Genomic DNA, 21474 nt, shown 5'->3' on the forward strand with positions numbered 1-21474 from the left:
ACTCTCATGGTTTGATGCTTTTTCGTTGTGCAGAGAGTTTGCCAGTTATTGTCAGTGCTATGATAATGCTGAAAACTGAACTGATGTCAATGAGTGTTCTAAAATGTTTTTATTGTGCAGTTGGGAAATAACCAAGTGGGAGGCAGATGTTATGGTATGCACAGTAGAACGGTTCTGACTGTAAGCGAACTAGTGTGGGTGGGATGGAGGCCTTAATGTGGGTCATGACCAGTAGTTTAAAACACTTCATTATAACAAGTGTGAGTTCATGGCAAGAGTCGTCATTAAGGGATGTTAACATTGACTTCTCAGGCAGAAAGATGATTGTGGTTTCGAAAAGTTTAGCACAGCAGCCGGTGTTTGTGTGGTGTTGAAGATATCTGAGAGGACATCAAACAGCTTACTAAGGTATTCTCTCAGCACCCTGCCAGGAATTCCATCTGGGCCAATACATTTTCTTAGGGTGACTTTTTGCAATGTCTGCTAATCTCAGCTACAGACAGCACCTGATCATCATTTGCAGAAGTTGTATTCTTGGCTGAAGTGTTGTTGGCAGAGAAGTGGCTTTACATCAGTTTAGGAAGGTGCAAATTTCAGAATTGAAGATGTGGCTCCCTTTCAGTTTGCGAAGTGGAATTCGAAATGGCCAAACCCCAGGGGAAGCTGAATTGGAATGACAAGAAGATGAGTTTTCTTAATACAGTTCTAATAAATACAACATCCATCCATCCATTCGTTATTAATAATTTTGAAAATTCCAAATGGTGGGCACCCTGGAGGGCTCACAGCTGTCAGGGATCATAGGAATGATTAAAAAGTAGAGGACACATTTCATTGCTTGTCAGCCTGGCTTATGAATATTAATTAGGTGACATAGCAGGTAATTGGGTGACAGCCATATTAAAATAATCAAATACCGTCTGCACTCATTTTACATGGGCCAACAATTTTTTTTTTTTCACATTTTAGATCTCACTAACCTGACGCACCCAATTCAGGTCATGGAACACATTGCTAATGAGCTGATGTGTTAAATCTGGTGTGTTAGATAAGAGAGACATCCAAAATCTGCTTTTCTGGAGGGCCTAACACTGCTTTACCCCCTGCCATATGTACTGGCAGTCAGTGCTTGATACATGGGCTTGGATTTTCTTTGTGTATGAAGCTACTGGGCTGTCAATAATTTGCTGAGATGTGATGTGTGAAACTGAGCTGTTCATCAAATATAACCTTGAGATTCCTTGCTGACTTAGCTAGCACAGTTCATCAATAGATCTGTCTGGTGAGTTATTCACATACACTGTATTATTTTTTTGCACAGTGTTTTAACTACAGTACGCATAACCCAGATACATTCATTTTAAAGTGTGAAAGAGTTCAACGCAAGCTTGGCCCAGGAAAGGAAATGTTCATTTGAAGCAAGGTTACGAAGGTGACCAGTGAGCACACTTTTCTCTCAAGCTTGGAAATAAAGACTGTGCTCACTGATACTGATTTGTGCACAAGGTCAGCAGGATCCGGCGATGACAAAGAGGCCTGGGAAATAAGTATACACAGTCCAGCCATCACTATATGACATTATTGTAGCAGGACCTATTGTTCCTTCCCTGAGTGACTGTCCCAGCCCAAATCTGAATTCAAACATAGGCTCTCACTGCTAGAATCCTTTAGCAGGGAAGAAGCCTTTGCAAAATTCACAACTGCAGAACTGGCTTTCTTTCAATTCAGTATTTGGAATGTGAACTGAATCACACCCCACTGTGTAACTGACGATTATTCCCACCTAACATTAAAATGTTTAAATATGCTTTTATGTTACAGTGATTAATGACTGAAGGTGAGTATTAAACATACCAATAACTACTGATTTCTATTTTTTGTTTTACCATTGACTATAATCGTTTGACATTACAGTATAATTAAGTTATTGTTTTCCTTATTTTTCTTTTGTTCTTTAATTAACAGACATCACGGCATGGGTTATTAAGTTATTTTGGCTGCTTTAAAGGGTTAGTTCACCCAAAAATGTAAATTAGCTCATAGATTACCCTAGATGTATATTACTTCCTTATTTCAGACGAAAAAGTGCCCATCCATTAAAAAAAAGAAGTGTCTCACACGGCTTCGGGGGTTGAAAAAAGGCCTCCTGTAACGAAACCAATGTGCTTTTGTAAGAAAAATATCCATATTTAAAAAGTGATAATCACTTTAATATAGCTTGCACCAACAGTTGTACACCGAAGCAGAAACTTTCAAAAAAACTTGTTAACAGGAGCAAAGGAAGCAAAGTTTCCTTACTTTAGCAAAGGAAAACCAGTCTCCTCTTGGGTTATATCCTCACTTTGTACTTCTGATTAGTGACTGCTGTTTTGTTTTTACACTTCTAATCGTCACTTGTGCAAAGTCGTCCTCAATCTGCCAGGAACTGACACTTTTTAATTAAGGATGGGTGCTTTTTATTACACTTTTTTATACAACTAGGATGACATGAGGGTGAGTAATTTTCATTTTTGGGTGAACTAACCCTTTAAGAGCTGCTACCGATGAACTCAATGCAGATCTGACACACGTCGTATTTTCTCACAACTCTACATTTTGTGACCCACTTCAAGTCTTAAAGTCCACTAATGAGCTGACAACTTGAATCGGGTGTGTTAGATGAGGGAGACGGTGCTGGAGTGCTCCAGGAAAGTTTAGAAAACCACTGCATTTTAGAGACATATGACACGTATTTAACAAATACTTACATGCATACACAGTTTTAAGGCAGTTTTAATAGCTTTTTAGTTAACTTCATGACTTAAATGATGAAATAACTACAACGTTGCATGCTTGTAGTTTCTTTTACATTTTGGAAGAAATTATATAGGCTACAGTGTGCTGCATCCATTCGTGTAATTGAAGAGCACGTGCTACGAGCAAAGTATAACAGGACAGGAACTATTTTTTTTTACTGACATATGGCCTGACAACATCTCATCTGGCTGCAGTTCCCTGTTGTTCTACTGAAGCTCCCTCATCACCTCTACCTTTTCTGTGCTTGTTTGACTAGCGCCTGGCGCTGAGTGCCCATTTCTCATTTGATGTTGTTGTTCAGCATCTAAATAAATTTAATTCTTGACAAGAAAAAAGAGACCTCAGCAGGAGTTGTGAGTCAGGTGGCCAACCCTAGCTCCGCCCCTGCATTAATTGCGTAAAATAATCACACACATCAACGTGCTAAATTTGACAGCAATTTTATCTATCTATCTATCTATCTATCTATCTATCTGTCTTTCTGTCTGTCTGTCTGTCTGTCTCTCTGTCCGTCCGTCTATGAAACCGAAAGAGGAAGCCAACTACAAAACTAGAAATTCGATCAAATTTTGTCTTTTTTACCTTTAAATTTATCTGTCTTATTTTTAGTTGCACTTTCCAATACCATTAGCTATCTATCAAATATCAAAGGGTTTTTTATTATATTAAATTTTTTAGTTTAAACACTTTTGGTCACTTTATTTTAAGGTCAAATTCACATCCAAATTTGAACTGCGTCCTGTTTGCTAAGCCATTCTAAACAAATTGTTCCACACAAACCCGGCGAGAGAAAAAGAGAAAGTCTGAAAGAAAATATTCATTCAGAATGATAAACTTGACTAATGGGTTAAAAGTATAGATATAACAGAAGGAGTTTTGTTGGCCAATTTGTTGACTGTGATAACAGCTGACACTTTTTTTTCTCTCTTGTTTTTGTTTGAAAAAAAAATATATTTTCAAAAGTTTTAAGATGAATTTTACTTAGTTGAGCAAAGGGCTTTCATCTGAAAAAGCGTGTAACATGGTCTTTTTGAGGTACTCATGGGATTCACGCTGTCTGAGGAGTGTAGCAGACGCCTCGCCTCTGAATTTCAAAGGAGAACTGATGCATGTCTCACCCAAGATGGAGTACCTTGGGATTATCCTATCAAACATGAATTTGTCATTTTTGCCATATCCTCTTTGAGCAGGAGATTTTTTTTTTATTATAAAACTCAGAGTATAAATTCCCTGTTTGGTGTTCTGAGAGGCAGGAAGTATGAAAGCACACTCCTACTGCTCAGCCATCACTAATCAGCAACACACACTGTGGGGATTCGAGGGACTGTGGGTCAATGTGTCCACAAACACGTTTGTATAAAACCCTCCTCCTCTTCTTCTTATCTAGGCCAGTTTTCAGTTTTGCAATAAATCACAGCTCTTCTGAAGCAAAACAAAACAACATCTTTCTTCTTCCAAAAAAAAAAAAAAAAAAAAGATAAATAAATAAATAAAACTTTGAAGCTTACTTTGGTGAAGTGGGGATTTAATTTCTAAAGACTGGTTCAGCAGAAAACTCATAACATTAATATGGATCAGAGACCAAGGCTTTGTTTTTCAAATTGACTGAGATTAATGAAGGATGCGGATTTTCTCATTAATTATTTGCGGAAGAGTGGTTTTACTTATTAAATATGTGTTACTGTCAAATTACAGTTTGGGAATTCAGCCATGCCGCTATTACTGATATGGCTGTAACTGTGTTTAGACGCTGCATGTATCTAAACCTTCCTGAGGCGGATGCAACAATACAGAAAGTGTGTTTGGAATGGCAGAGGATAAGGAAACAACAAAAGCGAAAGATAAGCAAAAACACAAGGGAGACAGCAGGCAGTAATAGCTGAAAGATGGTTTGCAAACTTCTTGTTCATCCTTTGTGGAAGAAACATTGTTTTCAGGGCAGACATGACAGCTCATTATGGACAGCCACTTCTGGTGTGTCCGTACCAAGAAACTATGTATTATAGCACAATGAAAGATTTTGTGTTTTTAAACCAAAAAATTTATAATAATAATAAAATCTCATGCTTATTAAGGCTGTGCTTATTTAATTAAACATTAAAATTATAGTAAAACATTAATATTGTTATAAAAATTATGATTTATAGTACCTTTTACATTTTAAAATATTTTAAAATCCATTTGTTTTAACTGCTTCAGTTCAGTGCATTAAAATGGTTATTATAATAATATCAATTTCAATGCTAAATGATACATAGATCAATATGAATATAAAGAAATGCCTTTTGTCTATGAAATCGTACTTGAGCATTACTGAAGACAAAAGACAAAATGTCGTGAAACAATATTTCTAACTGAGTTGAATGCTTATTTAACTATTTTGTGGAAACCTTCCTTTAGCCTATCTCCATATACAGTACAGCAGAGCATTGCATCAATTATACATTTGGATATTTGAGAGAAACAGAAAAGGCCCATTAGATTCTCATAAAGGATTTCAATGAATCTTCCTGGCTTATTATACATCAAGCACAATGGGCAGAAGGAGATCTAGAGGACAAAGGCACTAGATAAATGATTAAATGAAGTGTAAGTGCCATTTCAGACACTGCTTACATGACCTTTAAACAGCTGACATTTCCTGCTTTCCATTTCATTTAAACAGTCTACATAAAAACATATAGACAGAGAGACAGGAAGCAGATTTTGTTTACATTACCACTTAAGTGGATCATCAGTATCTCACCAAGAAAAAGGCCACATAGAGCTATTCAAAATCCCAGGACCCCCAAGCTTTTCAGTCCGTGAGCTGTAGCAGGGCCGACAGAGGCAGAAAGTTAGACGAATGGGCTAGGAACACCCCGATCAATACTAAACCTGGACACCCCACAAAGAAGAGAGAGAGAAAAATTGAGACAGAGTGGCGAATAGGAGCTTAACAGATGGAAGCTTCTGTGTTTGTTTGACTGAGCTTTTCCTGGGAGTCAACATACTATAAGCCTGTGCCATAATGACACATTAAATCTGTGGTAAGACAATGTCTGCTGTCAGTGTGAGCATTTCATCTTACAAGGCAAAAAGTAGATATTGTTACGCATTAAAATCCCATCAGCCAAAATAGCTGTTTCCTTTGCTCCTAGTATGCAGTGTATGGAGTCAACATCTAAACTAATTAGCAATCTTTCTGAGATTCATCACTTATATTAAGTACATAAATACATACTTATGAAAATAAACAGAGACCGTGAAATGAAGTTAATAGGGGTAGTTATAACAAAATGATCAAATAGTCTAAAATGTGTGCAGTATATCTATTCCTTGGTGTGCACAGTTTTATAAGACATTGTTATAAGACATACTGTACATATGTGAGATGTATTTAAAAAAGATTGCTAATTGTCACAAAATAACATTCACAAGGACTTTATTTTAGCAAGGAGTCAACACTTTCTTGTCTTTGCTTTCCTTACGATTTTGTATAACAATTTTCTTACAATTTAGAATTTGCAGTATTTATTTGCAATTTCTGTTTCTAACAGAAAACCGCCAAAACAGCCCATGACAAACAACTTAACCTATACAATGTGACAAAAGATCAATGTGAGTCAAAAACATTTTCTTTGTCTAATTGTCTGTTTTATTTTATTTTCCTGTGTGTTAATGGTTAAAATTTGTACAAATTTTGTATAGACAAAATTTAAGAGTATATTTAATTTAAATATTTAACTTTATATTTAATTATACATTTTTCTCAAGTTACAAAATGTTGTCAGTTGACAACATACAAACGACACATAACAATCTGTTTTACTCTCTGAATAATATTCAGAAATGTTTTTGCATGTTCGATGCCTAACATCTGTGCCACAATTCTACACTATTCTATTCTCCTGGCAAGGACGATGACGGTATGGAAATATCAGGAAGGATAAGTCCTGCGGATATATGTCATTGCATTTGCACCAAATTCCTGCATTCAAAGGTCACATCAATAAGTCTTTATTTCAAGCACATGCACTATTAATCATTCAAGCTCACGTCTGTCATCACAGAGGGCTAATGTGCTGTCTATAGATCTGTCCTGCCTCGAGGGTCACCCTTCACCTTAAAAAGTGTCATTGAGTTTATCTGCTTTCACACCAAGGATCTTTGAATTAGTGACACTCTGTCTCAGTCTGCATTTTCTTTTCCAAGGCGATAAATTATTCAAATACAATTAAACATAATAAAAAGATTAAATGGAGACAATAACAGACTATCATCTGAAAAACTTCAGCTACTTCACGAGTCTTGATAACCATAAAAACAGCACAACTGCAACTGTTTTTTTTTTTTTTTTTATTTATTTATTTTTTTATCAGCAGGATGTGTCACTTATAGCTTTATCTGTTTTTGGTCCATCAACACGACTACAGTAGTACCAAAGAATATAGCCACACAGAGTAATGATGTTTTTAATGAATTGGCTGAATGAATAATTCAATGACTCACTCATAAATACACAAGGTTTCCTTCCTGAATAAATCAGCTCGTCTGAATGAATTGGCTGAATGAATGACTCACTCATAAAGACACGTGTCGCCACCTACTGCTGTATCATGTAAACTACAGAACAAGTCATTTAAATGTCCACCACCAATGGATTGCACATTAATACAAATTATAACATCTTAATCAGCATGAAAAATTAATTATTTATACTGTCAGTTAATAAATACATAAGAAATGACAGTATTTGGCTAATGAGCAGATTACACAGGTCATTGAGTGATTTATTGTAGAATAAGAATTTCCTATTAATCATCCACAGCACTTTCATATGACAGTTGCTGAGGTTTTTCTTATCTGTGAACCATCACCAAACAAACTATGTTTTATGTATTTCGTTTTATGTATTTCGTAATCTCTACTTTTACTGTACCATACTATTTGCATTTATGCATGGTGTTTACCAATCATATATTCTGTAGAAAAGAGAAGTCTTTCGGAGAAGCTGTTAAATAAAGGATGGTTCTGCACTCTGCTTATGAAATGAAAGACATTGCTTATTAGGTACAGAACAACCTCCGGTAATTTCTTCCTCAAAAGAAGCATTTACAAGCAGAACAAAAATAGTGCCTAATTTTGTGTTCTTCAGCAAACTACAGAGACTTTGTCTTACTATGAAAGCATTTGCTAAGACTGCAAGCACAGAAGGGATTTGGAACTAGATGTAAAGCACTTTTATTCTATTCGTTTCTGTTTTTAACATGCTCACATTTTATATAACCAGTGTTCAAGTGTTGTTATGCTTTTATGACCCTTTTAACCAAAGCACCAGCCTCTTTAAAGCAAACGACAGAGCATCAAATTGTGGTTCAGGGGCGTCTGGCAGAGCTTAACATTTATCTCCCACCATTCAGATATTGGTTACAGTACAGTTCATGCTGCACTCGCTATGAATTATGAAAAAGACTGAATTATTATGTATAACTTGTTTTAAAAGGCTGAGTTTCCACCTTTGAGAATTTGAAAAAAGGTTAAATCATTACATTGGTGGTTTGATGAAAATAATTGTGCTATTTTTCTTTCTCTCTTTTTTTTTTCAGAAGACCACTGGTGACTTTGCAGTACATCAGAGGGTAAGTGTGACAGATGTCCAATGTTTTTGTTGTTGTTGTTGTTTTTATTATTATAATTATTATTATTATTATCATTAATGCAAAATTAAATCCATCCATCTAATCCATTGTGATTTGCTTATAAAAAATATCAAATAACAAAATACAAAACCAGATGCCTGACATTTTATAACTGTTTTTTTTTTTTTTTACCTATTATGTTTTTATGTTATTTATGTTATTACTTCCTATTCTAAAGACATTAATATAAAAATCAAAGCCAAGTTGATGGTGGAGGAAAGTGAAAAAGTGAAGGTTCAGTGCAGTGGTCAATCATACTGCCTTGTGTTAAAAGGTCAGCAAGGAAAATCTTTATCACTTTCAAACCTTCGTTGTAAAGTACTGTTTTTGTTTTGTCCTCAGACAAAAACAATGTTGCATGCAAATGGCAGCATACAGTGTAACAAAGCGGCATTTCAGTCCATTTAATTGCTGAATTTGCTTCACACAGGGAAAATTGTGGTCTCTAAGTACCTACCCAGGAGCTCAATCAATGCAAAGACATCACTCAGCTGCGAAGCTCACCTCCTCTCCTTCCCAAAAAATCAATTGAAATACCTCTGTATATGAGAGATGTACATAAAGACAATTGGGAAAATAAAAATACACCATTGTCTGGCCACTCCTCATGCCAGTCGCACTTAAAGTAACACTTCTTGCAAAGTAAGCTTCATAAGTGGCCCTCGCTAAAGAAAACAATAGCAGCCTGTGTCTGATAACAGATAGAGAGGAAGTGTAAATACACTACACTGTGCATGAAATCAATGAAGTCCAATGCTTTTTCTAAGTCCTACTAATGCACTCAGCCTCATAAAGGATCTTTATTAGGCCCACACTGGGGTGCTTTGTCAGGTTTTGATAATGTCTCGGGGACACCGATGACTGTTACATCTCTGCTGGTAAAGAGCAGGGCCCAGATGAAAAATGAAAAGGAAAATTAGTGGCTGTCCGCAAAGACAAATTATGGAGGCTGGTTAATATCACATAGACGTGATTCACACAAAGGACATCTACTGTTCAAAATTTTTTTTAAAGTCTCTTATGTATGGAAGCTTGTTTCTGCCACAGGGTTAAAAAAGTGGGGGAAATCAGAATTCAGAGATTTAAACTAAAAATTAGGGCCGGGACTCGATTAAAAAAATTAATCTAATTAATTAGAGGCTTTGTAATTAATTAATCGAAATTAATCGCATTTTAATCGCATATAAATATTTGACCTGAGAACAGTGAGAAGTAATTTTTTTCACATGGATTTATAGTATACCATTGAATAATGACTGAATACATAAGCTTAAGCAACAAAATATTGTTTATTTTTGTTCAACCAAGTCTAGCCAGACCAGTGCAATTTTTGCCATGAAGTGTAGCAATAGCATATTTAGAAACAATTTAGAAATATTACATTTCAGAAATTGAGGAAGCTTATAGGTGCTGGAACCTTCTGTAAGGTGTTTTTTTAAGTAAAACACAATACTGTCAATTACATTCAGAACATTGGAAACCCTGACTATTAGAAAACATCTCTCTGTTGCTTCAGAGGCCATAACATACTAAGTCCAACTCTCAACAACCTTGGCCAAAACAATAAAGAGTTCAACATAAACTGTTGCACCAACAAAATAATACATAGTTCAACATAAAGTGTAAAGTCCACGCTAGCTGCTATATGTTTTGCGTTGAGGTGATACTTGAGGCTCAATGTGCTGCAGCGGTGATGTGCAAACGCTAGTTGGTGCTTCAGTATAATCGGTCCCACCGAGAGAGAAACGTTCCGCGGTGCAAAAATAAGTTATTAAAAACGCGGGAATTTTTTTTTCTGTAATTAATTAATCTTAGTTAACGCGTTATTTTTTGTGTAATTAATTAATCTCAATTAACGCGTTAAAGTCCCGGCCCTACTAAAAATATAAAATATATTTTATTAAATATATAAATAATATAAAATATTTATCAAAATAAAATTTTGTCTTATAAAAAAATAAAATTTCAGGATATAAAATTGTGAATTGTCAGATATAAATGTGCAAATGCAAGAACAAAACTTAAAATTGTGAGGAACAAAAAGTCATTAACTGTAGGTCCGTGTAACGCTTCACAATTTAATTTTCAGACCATATGGTGCAAATGCAAAATTAAAATTTTTAAACCAAACATATTTTTTTTTCTTTTTTTTTTCAATTGCTATTTTCTCTCAGTTTTTTCTGTTCACTAAATTGAAACTTAACAAATTATAATTTGAATAAAAATCTAAACAATTGTCTATTTTTCTAGAGACTAGGCTATAGATTTATTCATAAACATCAGCCGTGGAAATCCGTCTACATATATCTCTGTGTAATGTTTGAACTGTAAAAGTAAAATTTGAATATACATGTTTATAAAATATTTGCATATAATTTTTTTCAGCAGCCTACAACATTAATTACCAGGAATTATGTAACTCGGCGCCAGCAGCTGATGCCGCTGCCAATTCCTGCAAGTCTGTAGCAGCTAGGCAGCAACAGCCGCGGTCATGGAAAGTGGCAGCTGAGCATAGCGGAGCATAACGAATTACTATATAATGTCTTTCAAATGTAGCTTTTACTGTTCAAACATTACCCTGAGAATGTAGACGGATTTTCGTGGCTGGTGTTTATGAATAAACCTTTAGACTATGTTAAATTAGGTCATTTAAAATTTTTTTTAATGCATTAAGCTACGTTAAACATTTCCCTTGCGGGCGAAAATGATTAATGCCTAATAATTAAAACACGTTGCGCTTTAACACTGGACTCGCCTGCTGTCTGTACATTACATGCTTTATCAATAATGTGTTTACTGAATTTGGTCATTTAAAAACACAGTGTTAATGCATTAAGCCATGTTAAGCATTTTAGGATGTTCCCCGATGGTTATGTGTGTGTGCATGGTAGATTTCTATGGGAGGAAATCACTTCACGTGAAACCTAAGCGTTGCGTTCATATTCTGGGATCTTCTGCTTTTGTGTAAATAGTATAGACTATGCTTTATTAATAAGGTGTATGCTTTGCTTTTTTAATCACTGTCTTAATGCATTAGGCCAGAGGCCATAGCATTTTCAAATAATGATTTTCACAGGGAGGAAAACACTTAACTTGAGACTTTGCATGTCGCGTTCATATTCCGGTAACATCTGCTTCCTAGTTTGTAACATTAATAAGGTGTATACTGAATTTAGCCGTAGGCCTACTTTTACACTACTCTTCTTCCATTAAGCCTATGGGAGGATAAGTTTAGCATGTAGTGTTCATATTCTCATCTGCTTTCCTGTACCTATATTTTATTAATAAACTGTGTTAATACATATACAGAGTTTGGGCTTTTTAATTTATACCACTGTCTTGTCTTCTTTGTTTGAGCCACGTATTTTCTTTAGGTTTTCATTGGGGCACAAAACAATTAACGTGCAATTTAGCGCAATTTGCCTTCATATTCTGGGCTGGTCTGTAAATAGTAGCCTATATGTTTATTATTAATAAGCGGTGTCCTCTGATGTCACTTTTTTAGTAGGATACATTAAGCCACTTTAAGCATTTGTGAAACAGTCTGCACAAATTGTAAGAAAAAAATTGTTTAGATTTATTCAAATGATAATTTCTGGAGTCACAAAATTTAGCAAAAGTACAATTAAAAAAAAGAAAGAAAATAGCATTAAAAAATTAATGTTTGGTTTCATTTTTGCATTTGTTCCATGTGGTCTGAAAATGTAATTGTGAAGCGTTACATGGACCCATTTACCTTTTTTTTTTATTCTGTGGCACAAACAAAAAATTTAATTGGGAGACTTAAACTGAGAATTGTGAGGGGGAAAAAATCTAAATTTCAATATGTAACGTTAAAACTACAAGAAAGAAAGTCAAAATTCTTTGTTTATATTAACGCAATTCTGAAAAAAAGTTTGTGATTCTTTGATTGATACAGTCTTTATTGTCACTTTTGGTCAATTTTAATCTGTCCTTGCTTACACTGTAAAAATAAAATCCTCTCAAACTCAAAATTTTCTAGCGACTGGTCACATCTAAAATGGCTAATTTAATGTATAGGATTAAATTCACACTAATTCAAATTGGCCAATTGAAACATTTAGATGTGATCAATCAATAGAAAAAAAATTAGTTGGAGAGGTCTGATTTTCTTTTTTACAAAGACAATTATTAATTTCTGAATGATTGGCCAAACAATTTTACTTAGTGTAGACTAAAATGATAATTTATATATTTAAATGCTTAGAAATAGCTGACACTTCATTTTCATAATAAAGTTTGCGTAAAATGTATTTTGCACTAAGGACAGACACTTTATTCTGCTTTGCTTTGCTAAAGCCACACCCACAGCTAGAACTTCTGCCTCCAAGATGAGAATAAATGGATTCAGGGTCTGAAGTTCAATTCACAGAAGGGCATTTGTAGTTAAAAGGCCAGACCGTTATAATACAGCATAGTCTTTTTCAAAAGCATTTGGCAGAAAGTGGATTAAGTTATTGATTTGCGGAAAATGTCACAGCATAAATATTTGCGTTTTAATGCAGTACAGAGCAATCAGTGTTGACTTTTCTCAGTGAGTGTTTCATTTCGGAGTTACAGCTGGAGCGAGCGGAAACTGTTGCCTCAATTCATGCGCTTCTCAAATAAGGGCTTAAGTGTTTAGCATTGCTAAATGATTAGCATGCAAAATGAAACGAATTGCTTTCGTTGATTGAGTTTCACACTGTTATTAACAGCAATGAAGACAGACAAGAGGCCATGGATGACTTCTCTTTGTGGTGGAAAGCGTTGATGTTAAAACATATATCTCAAGGGATCTCACTTAACCTTTCTGTTTCGCAGTTTAAACGTGATAAATGATTACATTAAATAAAAGTGAAACATTTTATTATCCTTGACAACAGTGGAGTACCTTGGGTTTCAGACCTTTTCTTTTATGTGGAATTTGACTGTTAAACGACAATTGTTCATTGGCATTTACTGGTCATTGTGTTGCCGATTAGTTTATTTAACAATAACTAAGCATTAATCACCATCTCTGAAACTTACTTTACCTCAAAATTTTAAACTAGGTCATCTGTTGGAGATGCATGAAGTAGTCCCTTTTTATATATATAAATATACATAAATATACATACAGTGCCCTGCATAAGTGTTGGAACGGTAAAGACAAAATTGTTCTGTTTGCTGTGTCAAGAAATCTGTAAATATGATTAAAAGATGAACATGAGACACAACTACAGAATGTCACATTTTATTATTGGGTGATTCAACACAAAGATGTTTTACCAGTTAAGAAGATGAGCACTTTTAGAGTTTCATCTCCCTATCTGATGTGAGCATAAGTATTGGAACAGTTGCCTCACAGGTCTCTCTAAGTGTTCAGCTGTGTCCTGTTAGATTAATTCTTCAGATATTAAAATCAGGGAATGTGTCTTATCCGTTAAATCCATTGCTTCTGCATTCTAAGTCTTGCATTTGACGATGGCACACACAAACCAGAATGAAGAATAAAATAAAGAGAAAAGCAAGCAATTTGGATGTTAAAAGAAAATAGGAAGTCAATTAGAACTATAGGAAAAAATAAACGCATGGAAACTACCGGCGACATCAGCAACTAATGATGACCTGATCGGCTGAGAAAAACAACAGTAGTTGATGACAGACAAATCATAAAAGCTGTTAAAATTAACTATGAAATACATGTCTGTAAAATCTGCCAATCTACAGTCCGCAGGAGAATGTGACACAGAATTACAGAATCTACACAGCAAGATGCAAATCTCTGGTCAACACCAAAAATAGAAAGGCAAGATTCTTCACAAATGTGAACCAGTAGAGTTTTGGAACTAAGTTGATGGACCGATGAGACAAATATTAACCTTTATCTAAGTGATTTGGCAGACTCACTGCTCTGATTACATGCAAGCGATCTGCAACTAAATGTTAGCTTTTAATCTTTTACATCTGCCTTAAATTCAACTGTTCCACTGTTCATACTTATGCTCACATCAAATAGTGGGATGAACTCTAAAAGTGCTGTCCTTTTTATTTGGTAAAACATGTGTAAGCACAAACAGGTCAATTTAGCTCAAAGGGAATCATTTAAGATTTTAAAGGGAATTTGAACAGAATCACTGTTTCACGGCTGTTCACGGAGACGCGCCTGCGATTCAGTGAACTAGCCGTTTAACATCAAATCTGCGCTGGATACTAATATCCAAACTATAGTGAAACACTATTAATTAGCACAGTAACAAGATCGGCAGTTTAAGACATTAACTTGTAAGCACAAAACACAAGATACTTCTCTTTTCAATATGAATAAGGCTTTATTAGATAAATCTAAGACATATAAACTAATCTAACACATAAACGCACACACACACACATTCACACAAGTTGCAGGAAGATCGAAAGTTAGGGAAAGATGAGTTTAAGAGAATGGAAATATGGAATCCCAAGTTTACAGCAATACGTTAAATTGCATAGACACGAACAACCATCAATCACTTAATTAGCGCTCGCACTGAGTTCCTCAATGGGGTTAAAATTATATTAGATACACCAGCACAACAAATATCTGGGAATACGTTGCCTTCGTTTGCTGTGAAAGGGACTCCCGTTGAAAGGGGTATCCCGGTGTCGCTGATTGGCTGGAAGTTCAGTTGGCTGAAGTGACGTCTTGGGGAGCCCGTGCTTGGGCGTTGGCTGAAGCTGGAGTTGTGAGGCTGGTTGGAGTTCAAACGCGCAGACGAGGTCGACGTTACAAAACTTAACTCAGAACACGAAACTCTCAAATGGAAAAGAAAAGAAATAAAGTTTGATGAGACTAGGTTGTGTTCCTTCTCATCGTGGCATAGTAGCAGCAGGCAGGCACGCTGGAACCGCGCTCAAAGAACAATGATGACTAACCGCATGGCTAGATGCTAAAAGCTAAAGCTAGGTAGCAAAGCTACAAGCTAGAAGCTAAGAGCAGGCATGACTGATAGCACGAGCAATGCTAGAACTAAAAGCAAGGCATGACTGATAGCACAAGCAATGCTAGAACTAAAATCAAAATTTCATGGGGTCCAAAGTATTTAAACTTCCTTGTTGGCCACCCCTCAAATGTTGCCTTGACCAATCAGATATGGTCTTGGGTCTGGGGTCATAAATCATTTGTTTATCTTACCAAGCATGTGGTTCTTGCCTCACAGGGTCTAATTTTGGACATGATTCCTATAACATGATTATGATATATTTTACAAATAAATTATTGTCAGGACAACATCAAGCAAGAAAATTCGATTATATCAATACTAGACATGACTATGTATCCTATAGTTATCAAAAGACATACACAATAAGTGATTATACATGAAAGTCAAATGTGTGGGTTACACATAAATGAATATGGAGTTAAGCAATGGAACGATTCATTTATAAGTCTTTTTGAGTTCATTCTGGTCCATATATAATGAACAAAAAGCAGTTTCTTTGCCATTCTCTGGCAAAGGACTTTTCTGTGAAGACAAAGGTTTAAAGCCCTTCCCCCTTAGGAATTTCAGTCTGGTTCTGCTGGCTGGGGGGAAGTCAATGCAAGTATTTAACTTGATCTCCTGGGTTTACATGTGATGTCCAGCGTTGCATTTCAATCACGAACAATAAATTTGACAATCTTTTCTTCGAATTAAAATTGTCAATAATTGTTCTATTGGTGTTAATGTTGAAAGCTGTTGTGTGAACAAGTTGGTTGGTTGGTTATCTTGCTTGGTTCTTGTGGCACTAGAACTGATTTATGACTTCCTGAGGAGTTCGGCTCTCGTTTCAATGCACACAGCTCTGATAGACTCTTTGATTTGTCTGGTTCGACTCATTTCTGCTACACATGTATGTGTCGAAAGATAATAAAATGTGACATCGTGTAATTTTGTAGCATATTCATCTTTTAATCATATTTGCAAATGTCTTGTCTCCACAGCAGAGAAAGCAATTTTGTCTTTAATGTTCCAATACTTATGGAGGGCATGTGTGTGTGGGTGTGTGTTGGGTGTGTGTATGTGTGTGTGTGTGTGTGTGTGTGTGTGTGTATATAATATATATATATGTATATATATATATATATATATATATATATATATATATATATATATATATATATATATATATATATTTATAATTTTTTATTTCTTTTTTACCTAGAGGTCAGTCCTCAGAGATCCTTTGTAAGAGGTTTGGAGGCCATTATGTCACCTGGACACAAGGGGAAAGATGCCATTTTAATTAAAGTTGGCAGATTTACCATCCACATAGTGTTTAAAACATCACCTGTCTGTGCAGATTGAGGCCGAAGTAACAGCAATAAAAATGATTTATGCTAGCCAGGGCAGCGGATTTCTCTAAGGAACTGGTGGAGGAATTAGCGCAGGCATTGGAAGTCTGTACTGTAATGAGAAGGAATGACATTAGATTCATACCCTTAAAAAACAAATGGTGCAGTCGGGCCGAACGATCAGTTACTCTGCCTCAACATGGGCCCAACTCCTGACTTGAGACTTCTTTTCAACCTGGGATTAGAAGACAAAAAAAAAAAAAACAAATTCCCAGATTTTCATTAGTCTGCTTAATTGTTTTCACACTAGTTTAAACCAGTTATTTTTTTAAGGCGATGATTGACAATCAATGAGAAAATGAGTTAACTACAGGACATATTGATTAATTAATCAAATTAAATATATCTGTGCTTATATTGTTAAATAAAACTATTTAAAATCATTTTCAGTAATTAAAATTCATTTTTGAATGAATAATTTGCGATAATTTGTAATGACTCACATATTAAGACTTGTTTCACTTGATTCTTTTCTCTTTTCTCATGAGTCATTGTTTTTAGGCTAAGCATATCCAATGAAAGATTTAATAACTCATTCGTTAAAAAAAAAAAAGTGATTTGCTTGTTTCTGAAATACTCTCCAATAAAGAAAGTTACTTTTTGTAACGATGTAACTTGCAGCAATACAAGTCTTTTGCTAAAGCCCTACCATATACTGTATGCTTCATGTTTGATTCTGGAACATAAACTTATGTTTCAACTTATTTACACATTAAACTGACAGCCCTATATACTATAGGAATGGCAAAGCAACATTTAGCCATATATTAGATACTCTGATACACAAGATATACTTTAAAATTCAATAAAACATTTATAAGTCTTTATCTAGAACAGATCATTACTTTTGTGGCTGTACGATCTATAGCTCTCTGTTATAATAGAGAGGCATCTTAAATCCCTTAATTACTGTATAATCCTGATCTTCCAATTGCACATCCTCAGTTAGTATGCTTTCGGCCAAGAAAAATTGTGTGCACGAAGAATCCAAAACACTTGGACTGGTTCCTTTAAGCTCACATCTTTGAATGTTTACAGAGAAAGAGTACCAAGAAAAAAAAGAGATCTTGCTTTGTTGATATTACCACTTTGACCTCAGTACAGTTAAGAGTCAAAGACTAGCTCTCATAGTGCTCAGCTGTTGGTAACGGTCTCAGAAGCTTCGTTTCTATACTTAGGCAGCCGGTTTTGAGGAAGAAAGGCAAATGTTTGAAGCATTTATGTGTGCAAAGGGTCTGCAAAGACTCCAGGCACCAGATGCTGGAGACATGAAAGCAGGGCCTTCAAAAACCTTACACTCCCTTTGTTTCTCTGCCTCAAACAGCTCATTCTGCTGAGAGTCCCTCTTTCCGGTGAAACGAAGCTGAATTGATTCTGTGAAAAGATAATCATATTATTCCTCTCCCCCATGGAGAGACAAGGCGATTGCATCTCTGGCGTGGTATTGTCTGTCAGCATTGGAATTTTTAATTAGCACCTGGACGATCATATTTTATGCCTCCCCATGGCACATTTGAGAGGAGGCCATTCGAAAACTGTTCATGTAACCATTAGGAACATCAATACTGTCTCCACATGAGAAAGCAAAGGGAGATATGTTAAAACTGCTGTATTTGTGTATAGAAAAGGGCAGTGGGTTACTAAGTCAACAATGGTATTTACATATTCAGCCTTAGCCTTGTATGGATTATTTTTTCCTGGAGTAGCTATCCATCCATCAATCATCTTCCGCTTATCCGGGGCCAGGCTGGGCACGCTGAAGGTCCTGGTCTGAGGAGGCCAACACGACAACATCATCCGCAAAAAGCAGCGACGAAATCATATGGTCCCCAAACCGGACACTCTCCGGGCCTTGGCTGGGCTAGAAATTCTGTCCATAAAAGTTATGAACAGAACCGGTGAAAAAGGGCAGCCCTGCCGGAGTCCAACATGCACCGGGAACAGGTCTGACTTACTGCCGCCAATGCGAACCAAGCTCTTGCTCCGGTCGTACAGGGACCGAACAGTCCTAAGCAGTTCTCCTATTACTTTTCCTGGAGTATATTTTCTTTATATTATTTTATATGTAATAAACAGCAGTGGTTCTCAACTGATGGGAAGAAATTTAACAAAAGACATTGTGTCACAATCAATAAGAATGCATGTATTTGGTCGGGTCAGTTTCAGGGTTTGTGATATCACCAACCTGGGAAGTAGCTCATTTGTAGACAGCAAAATGCCATAAATGTAAAAGACAATATATTTGTTTGCATTGAACTTTCAGCATCATAACTTTGCAGATATTGTTCATGCTCAAAAAGCAACATTTCACAATAAGTTTAAAAAAGTGAAATTAGTCAACCACCACTTTAAATAAACGTAGCCTCGCTAAGAAGACTGCTTTCAAAAACATCTTGCCAAACCCAAAATATTCAAATGTATATAATAAAATTCTTTGGATTAAAGTTTTATAAAACACAAAGCAGTACAAAACAATTTTAGAAAAGTCAAAGCAACAAACAAAATGTGGCAAAAACCCTTGAGAGCTGTGGACTGTGGCTGCTGTGATGTATTCATACAGCATACATCTTTACAGCCATAGTTAACACACTCCAGCCTGCATGTGTATTAGTGCTCAGACATGCACAACAGCGGATGTTGAAGTTATTCACCCCGAGAGTGATGGGAGTTTCCGGTACTCCATGCAGTGTGGACAGCCAGGGTCAGTTTAACTGCGAACCGGTCAAGCAATAATGAAAGCCTTTCCCCCCGCGAACAATCACAGGGCAGCGGCACAGACAAGTCCACACAAAATACTGCATAAAGTTTGTCCAGCTAAATCACCATTGGTTATTTTTCAGCCTGTCACAGAAGTGCATGGATATTAATGACAAATAGGTCTAGCAAAGCGTTATCTAAACAACTCTCCGATTCAAGCGTGCTAGTGAGTCTCTTTTCTTAATTACTAATTGCCCGGATTAGATCTGAGATCCATTGCCTCATGCATTTTCAATGAGGTGAGTCTCAATGATTTATTATTAGTGCCTCTGCACAAACATTGCATTTATGGTATATTAAGCTCCTCCAAGTACACAGCAAAAATAGCGGGATGCTCTTCCTAGGATCTTTTAATGAATATAATAAAGTGCATTCTTTCCTATAGAGCCTGATATGCCGAGCCACCTTGTGTGCGAGGCTTAAACACATTGCTTCACTTTTGCTTTGTTGAGGCATGTTCTCCTAAGAAATGAATACAGCATATTGAGACTTTGCTGGCCTCATTTGTGGATAAATAATTTTTTTATTCAAGCAGAGGAGTGACCTTGTAAAAGAGCCGGCACAGATATACATCACCACACTTACCGAACACTGAATGAGACCTGGTGGAATGTAATGTATTCTATTCAACACGCCGTCATGCTCAAAGAGAAACAGACATTGTGAGGGAAAATAGACCTAAATATTTAAACAGAAGGAGGTCAAAGGATACAACGAAAGCATCAGTTTTTTTTTTTGTTTTTTTTTTAAAGTGATGGAAACAAAGGGGTGCACATATGTGTCTTCACAGTGAGAAAGTCTTAGCTTTTGAATATGTATTAGTTTAGGCACTAAAAAAATGTATATATATTTATTTTTTTTATAAATACATGATGTATTAATCATAGCCTGCGGCAAGCCAAAAAAAAATGTCCAAATCAATAGCAAATTGAGTTGCTATTTTTCAACGTACTGAAAAGTTTTCATTTCTCTTGGATTTGAGAGAGTTATTTTTCTTGCTGTTCAAATCAAATGCTCAAATCTTCATTCGTCTGCCACTGTTGGTCCCAGGATTTTTTCTAGCACAGCGGATCAATGGATCAGTCTGAATGTTAAGTAGCATTTTTGATTTGAGTACACAGGGTTCTGGGCTCTAATGTGCCCTAATCTATCTTTTTTTGTAATAAATCAAAAATACAGTGCTACAGCACTAAGTGGGGCACATTTCTTATAATGTTATTTTGTGGCTTCATTAGAATGGACAGTTAGGTGCATAAATGCAGTAGATTGGGATGTGCCAAATTATTTGATAAGAAAAAAAAATCAATCAACCATTGACCAAATAACTGTTTATTCCTCTCTTGCTAAATTTCCCAAACTAGTTGAAACTAGTTCAAACTCCTTATTGATATATTTTATATTATAGACTGTTTTTTTTTATTTAATTTCATGTACAGTGTTATGTGTAAATCTGGTCCGATGCTAATACAGTGTAGTTTTGCTTTCTGTCTTCATTACGGTACAAAAAGCTTCTATCATTCTAGCTTGTTTAAGCCCCTTTGAAGATAAATGGAGAAGAAATTTTTAACACATTCCTCTTCGGCAAAGAACCCTCACATCCTTCACATTCCCACCCACCTGGAAATTAATTGGTAGTCTCTGAGATGGAAAGAGAGTGAAATTCAGGTTCCATCTGCTTGTTTCTGCTGCCATACGTCCACATTAATTCTACACGTCTTACTGGTGTGCTAAAATAATATCCAGATTCTTTCATTTCTAAATGAGCACAAAAGAAAATCATTCTGACTACTTTTAAAGTGGTAACTTGTCAGTGACAGAGCAGAGAGTGGAGAATGAGGGGTTTTGCTTTGAAATTATAGTTATTTTAGATATATACCACACTCT

At 35.8% G+C, this 21474-nt stretch overlaps 1 protein-coding gene across 2 annotated transcripts in view; it reads left to right on the forward strand.

Moving 5' to 3' along the window:
• tnr (tenascin R (restrictin, janusin)) overlaps positions 1 to 21474 on the forward strand; it is a 128047-nt gene that overhangs the window by 22515 nt on the left and 84058 nt on the right. For both annotated transcript variants that reach the window (XM_026205816.1, XM_026205817.1), the window contains exon 2: positions 8385 to 8417. The gene's annotated coding sequence lies outside the window, so the exon portion shown is untranslated. The remainder of the gene's footprint in view (positions 1 to 8384; positions 8418 to 21474) is intronic.

The sequence above is a fragment of the Carassius auratus genome, chromosome 27, assembly GCF_003368295.1.
Source record: "Carassius auratus strain Wakin chromosome 27, ASM336829v1, whole genome shotgun sequence".
NCBI classification, from domain to species: domain Eukaryota; kingdom Metazoa; phylum Chordata; class Actinopteri; order Cypriniformes; family Cyprinidae; genus Carassius; species Carassius auratus.